This window comes from Phalangium opilio, unplaced genomic scaffold (assembly GCF_054372755.1).
Source record: "Phalangium opilio isolate 3A_F unplaced genomic scaffold, DU_Popi_V2 ptg000003l_1, whole genome shotgun sequence".
NCBI lineage: Eukaryota > Metazoa > Arthropoda > Arachnida > Opiliones > Phalangiidae > Phalangium > Phalangium opilio.
This window is the reverse complement of record NW_028324145.1, coordinates 7042180-7058266: the sequence shown is the minus strand read 5'-3', so window position 1 is coordinate 7058266 and position 16087 is coordinate 7042180. Positions and strand designations below refer to the sequence as shown.

Genomic DNA, 16087 nt, shown 5'->3' with positions numbered 1-16087 from the left:
ACCCGTATTATGCTTGGGTGTTTGTGTAAAGAAAGCCTTAACCCTTGGCCAAGCCTTTTAAGGTCATATTATATCTTTCGAGTCTACCATGATGTGAGAGATTAGGCCTAAGGCTTTTGATACCTAATATCCTTTAAGAAAGAAAAACAAACCATCATCGAAAAAGAAAGGATGGATATTATGTAAATTTTTATACTGTAAGGTCAACGATCTTTATTTTGTTATTTTTTAAATTACATTCTTGCTTTTTATGAGGTAGTAATAGATTGATAACTCTTTTGTCGTTGAGCGTTTTACATTACAGTTTAGCGAGGTTTATTTTGCCATAACGACGTATTACGTACTGACATCGTCTGCTTTTTTAAGTAAACAATTTTTTGAAATAGTATATTTTCTAAACTTGATATGTGGGGCAAGTAAAAAAGGGTATTATGTTTTATAAATATAAAATTTTTCCCTTGAAGGGACTTAGGTTAGGCAAAAAATTATTTGAAATACGTCACAGGAACTAGATCCAAAGACTAAACATATAGTGGGACTGGACACGCTTATTCCTTGTTTTTTGCGAGATTTCAGCAAAGTGGTAATGTTATAGTTTTCGAAATAGAAAGAAATACGTTTCTTCGAACCACGCCTCTCATTGGTCACGTGTCTTCGACGTATTTCGAATAATTTTTAGTATCATGAATGAATTCTTTTGAGAAATGTTTAGACATTTTTTCTTAGTACATTTCATCTCCTCTTTACACGAAATCAACGAAGCCTTATCGCCAAGAACGAAGGGAGGGTAGAAAATTCTCTCTTTTTCAATTTAAACGATAAAGTGAAGAAAAAACGGTGAAGAAAGAAAGTCGGGGGGAAGGGGTTATATATACGTTTCGTTCCTGCATTTGTGTTAAATGAGTCGTATACTACCAGTCGATGTAATTGGTCGCTAAATGTCGCGCGGTTATTCTTTTTTCCATTGTATGTTCCTATGGTCCCCATACACCGGCTTCTGTGCCCTTTTATTCAATCATGGAAGAAGGTTTTTAGATGAAAAGCGCGGGAGAAGCATTGGCGATGACGCCTTCACGACTGCAACCCTTTTGGCGGGAAAAGAAAAAATTTGGCGGGAGAGGAAATATGAATAAAATATCAGGTCATTTCGTTTCCTGACAAAAGCAGCTATGGGGTTCTCTGGTCTAGCTTCTTTTGACCGCGAGAGGGGACCCCCTTTTCGCGAAGATACCAACCCATATCAGTTCAGTAATAATTTCAGCGGAATTTTTGCCGTGGCCCATTTTTTTTTTTCCTTCGCGTCCACACTTTTGGTCATCAGTAATTCTTTTGGTCTTTATCTTTTGGGTTCCCTTGCTGACTTTCCCGCCTATTTCTCCGACCTTCGCCGTGAATAAATTGGATAAGAACTATGGGCATACCACTACCCCTAGGAGCTGCCGAGGGGATTGGGACAAATTAACATATTCGACCAACTCCTTTTGTTTTTATTTTGTTTTTGTAATCCCAATTCTTTTCTTTAACAGCTATAGGCCATAAGACCAAATGAGAGAGATATTTCATCGCTTATTTTCGTTTTTCTTTACTCTCTAAGGGGATTATTTTCGAATTCGTTTCCTACTTTTTAAAGAAATGGAGACTTAAAGGAATATGAGGCGCAAGGGTTGATAAATCCCTTACCCTAACTTTGAACTGTTTTACTGGCGGTTCTCTGTTAATTTTTATTTATTTTCAAGGGAGAATTAAGGAATTTGAACAACACGCAAGTTTTAAATGGTCTTTAAGATTGCTAAGCCTAAACTAAGAAGTCATATCTAGTTTATTAGATAGAAGGTATAAATTCGCCACATTTCCAGCTTTATCTCCAGTCCGAACGTAGACGTGTCCGGAGTTAATCCCCGCCGCCTCTAAATTACAACCAGCCAGGATCTCATTGGTTCTTGAAAACTCACGTCAGCGCGACGCGAATGACGAAAATTACGTATTTTCCGACTGAGGAGAGGCGAAATAGCCCGGCCTCCTTTTGCGTCCCCCCTTGTATTTTGAAAGGGGACTGGGACTATGTCGCGCGAATACTTAGGCAACTTTACCTTTTTCCTAATAAACTAGATATCACTTCTTGCCTAAACATAGATACTCCATTCTGGTTTAAAATATAGGAAATGTTAGTCTGATTCTCGGTACAACAATGGAATCTAAATACCGCTAAAAAATTAAGAAATATCAATCTGAACTTGTCTATCTGTTAAATCGATAAAATTTTGGGTGACCATCCGTGGGAGGTCGCGATGTACCTAAATTGGGTCGAAAACTAACTTGGAATTACTTTTTTTTCCTACCCATGACTCGCAGACGTAACACCCGGTATAACCCAGTTTCCGAAACGGAAGTTTCTTTCTTCCGATCTAGCGTTTGGGTTTACGGTTATGTGACTGCACAGCAGTTTTCTCCTCCTTTCTCTTAAATATTTTAAAAATTCTCATGAATAAATGACGAAGTTACGAAAGTCTGGAGAGACTAGGGCAACGTCACCCTCTTTTCGTCCTACTTTTCACTCGATATTTTGACGTCTAGCTCGGACATCCGATGAAATATTAACGCGTATATTACAATGTCTTCATCAGATCTCTTTCCAAAAATATCGCTTCCATTGTTGCGCGTTTCGAGCTCGCGAACTTTCATCTCGTCCTCGTTTCGAATTTAGGACTAGGCCTAATTAATGAATTACGGTTCTAATAATAGATTTCAGTATTTTGGAACCTTCGATTTTTCGATTTCAATTATATTTCCTAATTTAAATGGAAAGGAAAGATAACGAGGTCGATGGAATGTAGCCTAAATGACCATATGTTTGTTTAATGGAAAGATTAAGTTTAAAGGAAGCGTGTTACTGTAGAGTTAAAATGAAAAGTTGATTAAATTCGCTTTTAGTCTCTATTTTCCTAATTGTTAACTGCATTCGGCATTGTTCCTCAAAATTTGATCTGGGGCTTTCATTGGTCAAAGTTTCATCCAATGAAAGAAGAGAAGGCAATAAACAATATTGGGATAAGGTTCAAACACTTTTCGCGTTCCTTTCTTTGATTGGCCGAAACTTTAACCAATAAGGGAGCCATGAAAATTTTTCGTGAAAGTATTGGTAACTTAGAAATTCGGTTAAAAATAGATTCTAGTATATTGGTGTGATTTGACAACGTTTTTTGAAAATTATTTTCGTTCTATTTCGAATAATTATAAAATTAACTTCTTTGCGACTTCATGCTCCCTTTCAGAGCGGTAATTATGATTCGAATTACGTATTTTTGTAGCGGTATAGTCTGAAAGTTAAGAGTATTGAGTTGTCGAATGATTTGGTTAAGTTAGGTATGTTTACATTGGACTTTATTGCATGAATATCGCTTTTCAGCTTTTGGTCTACGCATGCGCACTTATGAGTAGATATATACTTATGTACAGTACTATTCTTTAAACACATATAACAGATTAATAGCGAAACTTCTCACCAATAAACTTTATATAATTGGAAGGCATCTTTAATTATTTTTCGGGACCGATCCCCGGCCGTTTCTGTTGTCGGCAACTTCTGCGGTTTTTAACGACCTTGACAGATGTTTTCATTAATTGTAACGAGAGCTACTAAGCCCATAGTTTTAATTGCTCTTCATCCTCTTACCAACCCATCTCTACCCACCCACTCTGGGTATATTTATAACTTTAACGGGGGAGCCTTGTTTCTCGACTAATTAACTAAAGAATTAAGAAAGGTTATTAGTAGGGGTGTGCAAATATTTGTTCGGTTCTTAATACTATGCAAAATTGTTCAAAATTTCTCGATACTTGGAAATAATTCGGTTAGTACTTTTTTTAAACGATTAATCGATTAGGAAACTAGGTGAATAATTTCATTTTTAACTATATGTGAGAGATAAATAATAATAATAATAATAATAATGTGAATCAATATGAATGAAATCTCAATTTAGTTTTAAAAATATTTCCATACTTTATATTATTTCTGGTCGAATATTTGATGATTCCAGAAATCTTCGTATGTTTTTTTTTCTGAAATAAGTATTAGAATTCACTTCAGTTAATAGTTTAGTTGGAGTAAACCAGGGATAGAGTTAATTTTAGAAGTAGGAATGGAGAACAGAGTAGTCTGGGCGCGCTTCAAAGTCCCGGACCTCCTTCCACGGGACGGAGGGGTATGAAAGAAGAGGCGGGTCATAGCAAGCGACAGAGGTAAAAAGGAATTACGTATTTTTCGCCGTCCTCGTCAGCAACGTCATCAAAACGTAGTTTAAGTAGCCAATAAGATAATTTAAACTTTTCGTTACGTGTTGGAGGGAGGGGCTCTATACTGGGCTATGAGTCGCACTGAAGTTAATACTAACCGTTCTCCATTCCTACTTCTAAAATTAAATCTATCCCCTGATTAAACGGTTTATTTTCATGAAATTTCAAATTTGGCCCGTTTTATCGATTCGAAAAGATTTTCCAGTGTATTCTTTCGCACACCCCTAGAGCCGGCACTTATCAACTTCCCTCTCAAATCCTTAGGAATCTAGCAATATAACCAAACCAAAGAGGCGGAGGTCATATTTGCATAAATTTCAACCTAATTTCTTCGTGCCTTTTTACTGGTTGTTTCCTATTATCGTGTTTCTTACTCACTGCGATGACTGTTCAAAGTATAGGGTTTGTTTGTTTATGTTCGTTTTAAGACGTTAGGCTTAAAGACTGCGTGTCTTTCACCTTCAGAGTCAGACTCGTTTGTCACCTATTGAGACTTCCGTATCGTACTTATTTGCATATTATGTAAATTTTATATTTGGTTGGGTTTTGTATTTGGGTGTTGTTTTAACTGTATTTTCCAAAAGGCGCGCGCGCCATCGGTCCCAACTAGCTGTATTCTGTTTATGTACGGAAGGGACTGGCATGGATGTTGATTTTGTTATACAGGGTGGAAATCTTTGCAAGTCACCTGTCTAGCAGCTATAGTTACTTTATTATTACCTCTTTTCTATAAACTTTTCCTAAACTCGATTCCGTTTACATTTTACGATTGCAGTGCATTACCAATATAGTATCTACAACTGATTTCCCTTACAACCCACTGTACTTCGGTCCTCCCACACCCCTTTTTGGTACACCCTGTATATTATTTTATTTCACTATTGTTGTTACGTGTTTGAGTAAATACTCTCTAGTTTATTCGCTCCCTCGGTGCATTGCGTATGCATGTTTATTTGAAAGGTTAATATTGAAATAACTTTTAGTTAAGTTCTTGTTGAGACTTCAAAATTATTTGTTTTATTTTAAGATTATTATTCCAGCCAATCTTTATATTTAAGTTGGTATTTAAATTTAAAGCATTATAATTAAATTCAGCGTGACGTTATTAAATCGGCACCGGCTGGGATGCTATCAAATGGATTATGAATGCTCGTAAAAATTGGCTTGACCTTGCTTTTTAATAACTGGGACTCTCTCTCTCTCTCTCTCTCTCTCTGCGCCCACTCGGATATAGACAATTCCATGAATTCCTTAAGAGAAGGAAAGACCACAGTGACGGGGGCGGACGCCTTCTTGGGGTATTATCATTTGTGCGTTGCCTCTTTGTTGGCGCAAGGCAAATTACTTAAGACTGCGGCCTCCCGTCTTGTGTGTTGGTTTCTTTGCAAGTAATTTATGGAAAGGCCTATTCGTCTTATAACGCTAATAAAAACGCTAGCCCATTAAACGCATCAAGGAATTCCAGAAATATTTAACTGCCATTTCGTGAAATTAGATAAAGATAAGGCTGGTTTTTGTAGACGAATGTTATCTTTTACGATTTTATCTTAGGTTAAAGGCTTAGCATCTCTTGGTAGGGAATCGTTTCGGAAAAGGGTGCATGGTTAGGCTTATGATTTCGAACGATAGATACTTTACACACATGGAGGATTCATACCATACCATTGCACCAGAAGACTGACAAAAGAAGATGGGTTTCTGTCCTCCAGGTATCCAGGCCTCCTGGTGTAAATGGTATCAACCCTCCATGTGTGTAGAGAGCTTTCAGATGGGATAATAGTACGTCACACCCTCCCAAATCTTACTGCTGTTCTGGTAGCCATATTGGGTGGTCTCAGCTTCGTTCCTGCTTTAAACCCAACAATATGGCAGCGTAAATTATGTCGTGAGACTCAGCTCCTCCTCCAACTGAAATCTCTCTATAGTTTTTGCTTGGAGAAGATAGGCGAGATGGAGTAGTAATCCCCATACCTATAACCTTACCGTAGCCTCTGTACACCAAAGAGGAGGTCAGTTTTGGTGGAGGTAACCTATAATCTGTATCATCATTTGAGTGCCAATAATATCGTCGAATTTTTAAACTTGGCTGTTCGTTATTATCACGCTAAACGGACGGGACAATTCCATTATTCGTGTCTTCCCTTACATCATTTCCGGTTCTGTTCTTCTAACCTACTTTTTCCGTTTTTTTATTATTTTTTTTTTTATCCCGGGGAAATTAGAGAACTTCCTTTTGACGTTATCCAGCAGCGGTTTTACGTAACTGGTCAATTTTCTTTTCTTTTCTTTTTTTCTTATCTTACTTTATTATTTCCGGTTGGTGGGGACCAAATAGACCAAAGGGATCGAGGAAGCTTACCCTTTACTTCCTCTTTATGTTAATGTATATATTCTTTTTAAACCAAACTCATATTGTTTGAGAGACTAGATTTGAGCAGAAAACATTAAATGAGAATGGCTTTGCCTCTATATGACCCCGCCATATGCACTGGTATTTACACGGCCTATTTGATAGGTAATTTAAAAGTAGCCTTCCCCTTTAAATTTGTTTTTATATATTTAATTTCTATCTTTTTGAGAGCGGAGTTAATGGGAAGACGGAAGTAGATTCATTTTTCCGCTTGGGATGTTTTTATTATCTTCTGGTTTTAGTTTTGATGCATTAGAAACTGGAAACCAATTTTTTATATTATTTTTGAAGTCTAATATATAAGGCTTAATTAACATTATTTAATTCATTAACTCGTCTAAGAAATACTTAAGAAAATAAGTGATATCTTATTATAGTCTGTCAAACGAAAGAAGAGCCCTGAGAAATTTGTCCAAATTGGTGTCGCCACCATCGACCCCATAGTACTTTATCAACTTGTTTTGTTTTGTCAATAGTCGTCTGTAATATAGTCTGCTATAAACAGATAGGCTTAATCGCAATAGAACCAATAAATTTTGCTATATATATTTAATATGTTTATGTTTCATGATTTTTTACGATCATCGAGTATTAAAGAATAAAAAACAAAATTAATGGCAAGACACCAGTTTTATCTTTGTTGAACTAGCATTGCAATATATTTTAATGACATAAGTTAAAGTACTTGTCCATAAGTAGTTCAGCATCAAAGCGTCTTCAGTCCACGTTTTCATCAGAGTCTTCGCTGTCTTCTTCCATATTAATTTTAAGAGGTTCAATTGTGGTTTCGATGATGGGATCTTTTTCCCAATACTCATGCATTATATTCTCGACGTGCTCTATTGCCTTACGCCAATTCTCTGGTGTCACACGTTCAATGGCCCTCAATGTTGCATCTTTGACCGTCGAGAGTTTGAAACCAGAATTCTGCTTCGCAACGTCGTTCTTCACTTGTGCCCATATTAGTTCAATCGGGTTAAACTGGCAATGGTACGGTGGAATCCTCACTACCGTGTGACCTCTACTTTTAGCAACCTCGTCAATTTCGTACTTCAGGGTTCTGGACTTGTGACGCTTTATTATTTCATAAAGTTCACGTCGAGAATATAATGCTTGAGTATTGGGAAAAAGATCCCATCATCGAAACCACAATTGAACCTCTTAAAATTAATATGCAAGAAGACAGCGAAGACTCTGATGAAGATGTGGACTGAAGACGCTTTGATGCTGAACTACTTATGGACAAGTACTTAAACTTATGTCCTTAAAATATATTGCAAGTTCAACAAAGATAAAACTGGTGTCTTGTCGTTAATTTTGTTTTTTATTCTTTAATACTCGATGATCGTAAAAAATCATGAAACATAAACATATTAAATATATATAGCAAAATTTATTGGTTCTATTGCGATTGAGCCTATCTGTTTATAGCAGACTATATTACAGACGACTATTGACAAAACAAAACAAGTTGATAAAGTACTATGGGGTCGATGGTGGCGACACCAATTTGGACAAATTTCTCAGGGCTCTTCTTTCGTTTGACAGACTATAGTTTTAATAAGGATATGATATCTTTTCATTTTTTATTTAACCTCAGTGGGAAAGCTTTGCCATTAAGCATAGCATTATTAGGCCTAATTATCATAATTTAATTCATTAAATCGTCTAATTAGGAAATACTTAATATAATTAGTTTTATCTTAATGTGTGTTTAATAAGGATACAGTACGCGTTTTTTTTGTGTGTCTCAGTGAAAAACTGGTCAATTTTAGACCTAATAGGCTTAATTACCATAATTACCATAATTTAATTAATATACTATTCTATATTAAATATTAAGAGACATTCATGAGAAAAAGCGTTATCTTATTAATTTTTTATTGCTAGAAACATTCTCGAAACGTTTCTCTGAAAGATTAAACACTTGTCTCATTAACTTTGCAAGAAAAGTGTGACAATGTATAGCGATACATTGAATTATTTATAAACATTACCCTTATTATTAATATTTCAAAACTACAATAACACTGTGCATGTTGTTTGTAAATTATTTATACACGATTTTTCCCACGTTTATTGGAGTTATTTTTTGTTCACATACTTCAAGCGTAATTCCATAATGTTGATATTTTTCTTATAAGCCAAGGCCTATCCCTAACCCTAACACTTGCGTTTGTAGCATATAGTAATTAATAGTATAATAGGTTCAGGGTTATAGAAACATATTTGTTATGATTAAGTCTGTCATAGATTAAGGGGGATGTTCTTTGGAAAATCGATTTTGAGTCGAAAATGTATAACTTCTATCTCCATTTTTACCACAAGGGACACTGTTTTCGAGTTATGATTTGATAGTGTTTTAGAGATGACCCCTGAATTAAATTAGAAATCAGTTTCTTAATTAAATTTAAGGGGTCATCCGTAAAATACTCCATCCAATCATAACTCGAAAACAGTGGCCCTTGTGGCAAAATGGAGATGGAAGTTACATTTTCTAGTCAAAATCGATTTCCAAAAGAACATCCCCCTTAATTTATGGGGGCAGACTTATCAGAAGCACCCTGTATGTATTTTTTATTTTTAACAATTTACAAATGTTTATTTACCGTATTCACAGTACCTCGCTAAGCCTAATTTGAAGTATCGCTTTTAACAATGTCTTGCTCTTACATTGTTGAAAGGGTTGGACAAGGCTTAACAGTTTAGTATTTATCCTGGAATATGCTATATACTGTATAGCTTAGCGATCGATTTTAGCTAGTGTGTTTACTTGGAGAGAGGGGCGTTCTCTTTCTGTTTTTTTCGTTCTTTTCCAAGGCACTAAGACTCTCTTTAAGAAGATTATAATCGTTATAGAATAGCTCCTAGCGGAAGCGCCAATGATCGAAAGAGAAAACGAGCTGAGTCTTGAATTTTTGTATTTTTCTTTCTCTAAAGGGATAATTTCAGTTTTGAAGGGGAATCGAGTACAAAGGTTCAATTTCTCTCCTTTTTGTTTATAAGAAGCGATAGAGCCCTTACCGTGAATTGATTCAACTCACCCTTGAATATTTTTACTGGGTGTTTTTAAAGCAGTCTTTTATTGTATTTTATTTAATTTTCATGTGAGAATGGACCTAATTCTTAGTTCTAAGGGACCCGGAATTCAAGTACATTCCATCATAAGTTTATAAGATATGTTCCATAAGTATGACACTATGTATATAAGTTCGGAATGCTAGAGACTTACAGCTCGAGCTAGTTCGGAAACGACAAGCGAGAATTGAAGTCCTACACTCGGATGCTTAATTTTGCAGGACTTCCATCTTCCTATTTAGTCTGTACTAAGCCTTTGACGGCACCTCACCAGGCGTCGCTTTCCCTCTAATCTATGACCTACGTCACTTCATGCCAAGCTCCAGTTTGTAACCATTGAAAAACTTATGGTGAACATATGAACTTGTGATTCCACGAACGCCTTCAGGCCACTCTTGAATAACTTCTACTACCTTTTTATTAGTGTTTGTCTTTTGTTGTTCTTCATACAATATTCTTGTGAGAATGGACCTTAATTCTTAGTTCAAAGGTCTTAAAACAAGACCCGGAATTCAAATACATTCCACGAATTCATTCAACCCACTCTTGAATAATGGCTCAGTTTTAATTGACATGTTTTTTCAATTTTGTCTTTTCATTCGTTATTCACGCGAGAATGACTTTCATTCTCAGTTCTAAGGCCTTAGGACACGACCCAAAATCAATCGAAGTTAGTCCTAAAGTCTCTCGAATAGAGCTGTAGCCTTTTGTTATTGGAAATGGGGCCTTATTCGGTATAAAGTCCTGTACTTTCTCTCATTATTTCAACTATAGTTTTGCCTTGCTTTTTCGATGGACCTTGTTTAGTATACTTTCTTTTCTCGATTTCCCTTCCGAAGTCCGACTTGTAATAAATTTCCGCTTTTCTCCTAACAATGCGAGATTTTCTAAGAGATAATAACACGGAAAGATTCTTATTGGTTCTAGGTATTAGGCTTGGAACTATCCAAAAATCTTCCCCTTTTATTAGGGCTTTAGTCCACCTATGCAAAGTCCTTTCTGATTACGTGAATTCCAAGTTTGAGTTTTAGTAAAGAGGGATTGAAATTTATATGAAAAATCTTTTCCAGTCACTTCTTGACGTTGAGTTGATTGACATTTTGTTTCATATTTTTCTGGCATTGTTCACACTTAAGTAGCTGCGCGGAAGTGTTCATTGGTAAATAACTGTTTCAGTTTCGGTAGAGTGCGGTATGAACGTAACTTTTTCATAAAGTAAAAGTGGGCGTTGCAATTGGTTGACGTTTAAATTACTCTCAACATGGAATATCAGCGCGACATAAGGCGTTATGTATAAGGATGGCCAACATTTATTGGTTTTTCTTGTTGTCGCGTTTTTCCCGCACCTACCAATCAAAATCACCGTTGACTGTTGCTAAGCGTTAATTCCGTTGGGATATTTTGTATAAGTTTGGTTTCAAACTCTAAGCCTAAATCAATCAAATTCGAATTGATTTTACGACAACAAGTCCATGGCTTAAATGAACCAGATTTTTTGCTAGTTACTAACTTGGCAAGCTTACGAAGTATGAAGATGTTGAAGCTGGTGATCTCCCCTACTAAGCGTTAAAGCGTCAGACCGTCACTTAGCCAATCAGGAGTCTTCTCCCAATAGCCTTTCACTCTGACAAATTTGCCGCCATTTTGGTGGAAAGGGGAGGAGCCATTTTAAGCCACACCTCTCTGGCAGCTCCCTATACCAAGATTTTTCACCTTTGTAATGAAAGTTTTATAGAAAAAAATGCTCCCATAAGCCTTGGCTATAAAATAAGCTACCTGAGAAAAATTTTAACACCCTTACACGTAGATACAACCTTTAACTTTACTCCAACCATATCGAGTTTTAGCTCTAATCAAGGATAAAAATCTACACCCTTAAAAGTGCTAGACAATTTCCCATGGGTTCCCTTATAAATTTCTCTTTTTTTTTCTGTCACTTTTTTCCTATATCGACCTAGGCCTACAACAAGAAGCCTTCTTACCTCCGTGGGGTACTGAGACTCCAAGTACTCCATGCTTATACAGAGATTCCAATGGTCAATTTCACCTCGAAACGTCAGCACGTTTGAACTTTGAAGAGTAGACTCCCTCGTATCTCACTCAGACCAAGATTTGAGATACGCGGTAATCTAACTTTGGACGTACAGAATTTTTCAAGGTTATGATGACCCTTAGGTCAAAATGAAAATTCAGGGATGCTGATGAAGGAATATCTCCGGTAGTTCATCCCAGTATAAATATGCATTGTGTATTCAGTTATTTATGAGTGACTGAAGGGTTTGTTGCCTTTGCGTTTGGTGTACGTTTAGATTGGAATCGACTCCGTGTTGCCTTCCACCCACGCTCGCTCCTGGTACTTTCGCCAGAATTCTTGGTTCCTTTTTGGTTTGGGATGGATGCTGCTCCGAAATGGCTTCACCCTCCTCCATTCCACCACGCCTTCTGTCTCTCATTTCTTTTTTATACGTGCTGCGGGGAAGTTCCATTCTGAGTAGCAATGGGGGTGTTTTGTCTTCTACCCTGTTTTATTTTAAACGTTTAAATTAAACGACATAATTTTAAAAGAAAGCCTGGGATAAATGTTGTATAATAACAATTTTACGTTGTCCACAGAGGTTAGGCTTAGTTGGATCATAGCAGACGCTAGATATTACCAGAATGGGATAATAGGAGATGGATGACACCATGTATCCTCTTAATACTTTAGTTATGTAACATTCTTCTCAGGCTCACCCTTTTTTGTTTGCTTTCCTGCATGCTCATCAAACTTCAGATGGGCATCGCACCGTGCTAGGGTGAATTCTGTAACTGTTTGGTATTATTAAATCCTCAGAAATCAACCCACAAACCTTATTGTCTTGACGTGGGACAAAAATCCACAAGCCATACTAAATACTTAAGCGCTAATAGGGTAATGATTAGGGAACCATTTATCGCCTATGTGATTCGGTTTAGTATAACCTTGTATGCTCCAAATGTAAAATGATGTTGGGAAGAATCATGTTACAATTACCCATGCAGCTTTGTTTTACACTTCTCTCGAAGAGAAGTATTACATAATTCTGATATTATACAGTGTTTAATGATACATTGTTTTAATCCTTTTTTTACATCCCTAACTGACCGAATCATAATTCGTCTTTCCTTAAGACTCCATCAAGGAAACAAAATATATAAAAGTTTAGCTTCATTCATGGCGAACTAAATACTTTCTAATACGTCATCGTGAAATTGGTACGATCTAATTTGACGCTATGGCGGGAGTAATCTTTAGCAATGACTTATCATTTCCCGCGTCTTCTTTCTTTTCTTCTTTCATACTCACCCAATAACAAAGAGTCAAAGATAAAGAAGAGCAAAAATGAGCCAAAGAAAATCCTACTATGTATCTAAGGCTTTATCACGATAACTCGGAGCCCCAGCAAGGCAGCTTTTCCTAACAACTGGGCCCGAGTGCTTTTGTACCCGCAAGCTTGGATATTTCGTAATCTTTTCTGACACCCTATCCTGAATCAACTGTAATAGCGTGAATATATTCTATCCTTTCGTGAAAATGTTTTGTGAACTAGGAGAAAATAGGATGGTACGCTCAAATATGTAGTTGTTATCATCAAGGCTTATAGCGTAATCCTTTTACAACTCTAGCTCGCACTCTCTGTAAAATTTTGTGTGTTCCATTTGTGCATCTAGATCAGCAGCTCTTGCTTGGATTTTTGTTTTCCATTTAGAGAGCATCAAGCCAGAGTTCCGCTCGCAACTGATCTGTATTAGTAGAAAGATCATGCAGTACAGATCGCTCTCTAAATCTGTTGAGACGTTTTTGACATTGGAAAGTAAACTTAACGTTAAAGCAGTTCAGGAAATGTTGAGCAATTTGGGAAAGGTCTTTGCACTCTCTGTGTTGGAACAGATCGCGAGCAATAAGCCATTAGAAAGGACTAGCTTTACTATCTCTCTCTCTCTCTCTCTCTCTCTCTCTCTCTCTCTCTCTCTCTCTCTCTCTCTCTCTCTCTCTCTCTGTCTGTGTTTTGTTACTAACAGTTGAATAATCCTGGAAGTAGTTTATCAATTCATGTGGTAGTATTGTAGGCCCTGAAACGTGTCCTGGGCTGGTGGTGGTGGTTCTCCAAGCTTGTTCTCGCCCCCATGCAGGGTTGACTCTATTAAAGACAAACACGTCGTCGACAAGGAGCGAGGAGCGAATATACGCGTATACGTCACGAGCAACTGGTCCTGATGGCGAGCGCGCGTCCTAGTTTTCTATTTCCTCACCCTCCATTTGCACTTCATTCAGTGGCCGCAGAAGCCCTGGAGAAAAGGACAATCATACATACCCCATCCCTCTAACGTTCGCTTCCCTTGCCTTTTGGTTGCCGTTTCTCCTCTTCGTAAGCCTTGGCTCTATATACCCAGTTTTCCCACATCTTAGAGGGTGGGTTGTGGATGAAGAGAAATGATGCGGGAAGACACGTTGCTCCTCCCGAAGATGATGAGGATGGAGGTGGGATTGGGAGAGGCTGAGAGTGAAATTGTGGTCGCGTTTGCACTATTTTGTAATTTATGAAACTTTTGGAGATGATTTTTGAATCAGGGAAGTTCAGGAGGAAGGGATTTCAAGAGGTTTAGTGAGAAAGAGAAATTGTGGTCGCGTTTGCACTAGTGGTATTGATTTTTTTTTTTTTTTGGGTTAAACCATGGCACGACTATGTTATAGTGCTATTGCTCCCCTTCAAAACGGTAATAAATGCTTGCACTTTTTGTCAATAAATATGCAATTTAACAAAAGATTGCCAGTACCTAGATCCATTATAAAACAGCATAACATTTATTGTAGCTCTACTTCTTCCTTTTCAAGGAAACTAAATACTTAAGGTTATTTTAAACGAGATTCGAAAAATAAACAAATTGACATAAACAATTTTATACGTAATATGAACTTAATCAGATAGGGTATGCACCACTTGGCCGCGTGAATACGAATTTTTGGGACCACCTCAAAACACTACGATATATAGATCTCTCTCCCTCTTGGTCCTTTTATCATTTTATTTTTCATCTGGAGAAAATTCTTTCCTTCCGAACGTTATTTCGGATGCAAAATCGATTTCTTTTATCAATCCTTTCTTTCTCCTTTTCATACATTTGACGGGAATTGAAAGGCCACGCGTTTTTTGGAACAAAAAAATAACGAAACGTGGATAGAAAAAAAAAGGAATCTAGATATTGAAAGATGAAAACTTGGAAAAGAAATCGAAAAATAACTCATCCGTTTTCTTAATTTCATGTAAATCTATTTCCCCTACTTCTTCTGTACTGTATATTTAGTTTAATTCCGTTATATTCCACCTGATAGATATATATATCATTTTCCATGAATTGTTTTAATAATCCCATGAAATCTGCAATATAGGAAGGGTTGGATAGAACAAATTGTAATTCGGTCCTACCACCCTTTCTGGAATATTCCTTGGAACTTAGAATCAATTCTTTCCCTTATTGGTCATGAATATGTTAAGAATTCCATGAAAAGGTATGATAGCGAGGCTTGGAACTTAAAAATCTTTATTTTCCTTACTCTAGGTGGGAATGTTTAAACTCATAATTCGATCACTTTGGGAAGGTTGAACGTGACGTTATCGAAATTTTCTTGTTCCTGCTGTGAAATTTAACGAAAAAAAGGGATATTTTTTTTGCTTTCTGTCTTTCCTAAGGTAGAAGTGAAAATTTGAAGGAAATGGAAGAAAAATGGTTTGTTTAGAACACGTAATTTCTATATTTTCTTTACTTTTTTATCATTCTTGAAATAAAATTACTCCGCGTCTCTTTGAACGCGGAGTAATTTTATATTTTCCATGAATGGTTGAAGATAGTGAGTGCTGTTCACGTCCGGTTTGATTCCTAGCGTCTCTGGGGTCTGCTAGTATTTACTTGTTCGTTCAAACTTTTCATTATTTACCAATCCATACAGCGACATTTTAAGACCTTTAGTGAGAAATTGGAGTTTTATTCTAGGTAGGGTTTAGCCACTGTGTGTCTGTCAAGGAAAGTGTAAACGTTGAGTCCGTTTTAATTTTAGGTCAAGGGAAGGGTCATCTTTGAGTCCGAGTTACTTGTAGGTCAAGGAAAGGGTCATCCTTGAGTCCGAGTTACTTGTAGGTCAAGGAAAGGGTCATCCTTGAGTCTGAGTTACTTGTAGGGCAAGGAAAGGGTCATCCTTGAGTCCGAGTTACTTGTAGGGCAAGAAGAGGGTCCTAATTGAGTCCGTGTATGCTTGTCTGTCAAGGAAAGAGTCAACCTTGAGTC

At 36.9% G+C, this 16087-nt stretch overlaps 1 protein-coding gene across 4 annotated transcripts in view; it reads left to right on the top strand.

Moving 5' to 3' along the window:
- Nucleotides 1-16087, top strand: part of LOC149717420 (uncharacterized) — a 91474-nt gene that overhangs the window by 35293 nt on the left and 40094 nt on the right. The window lies entirely within an intron of this gene.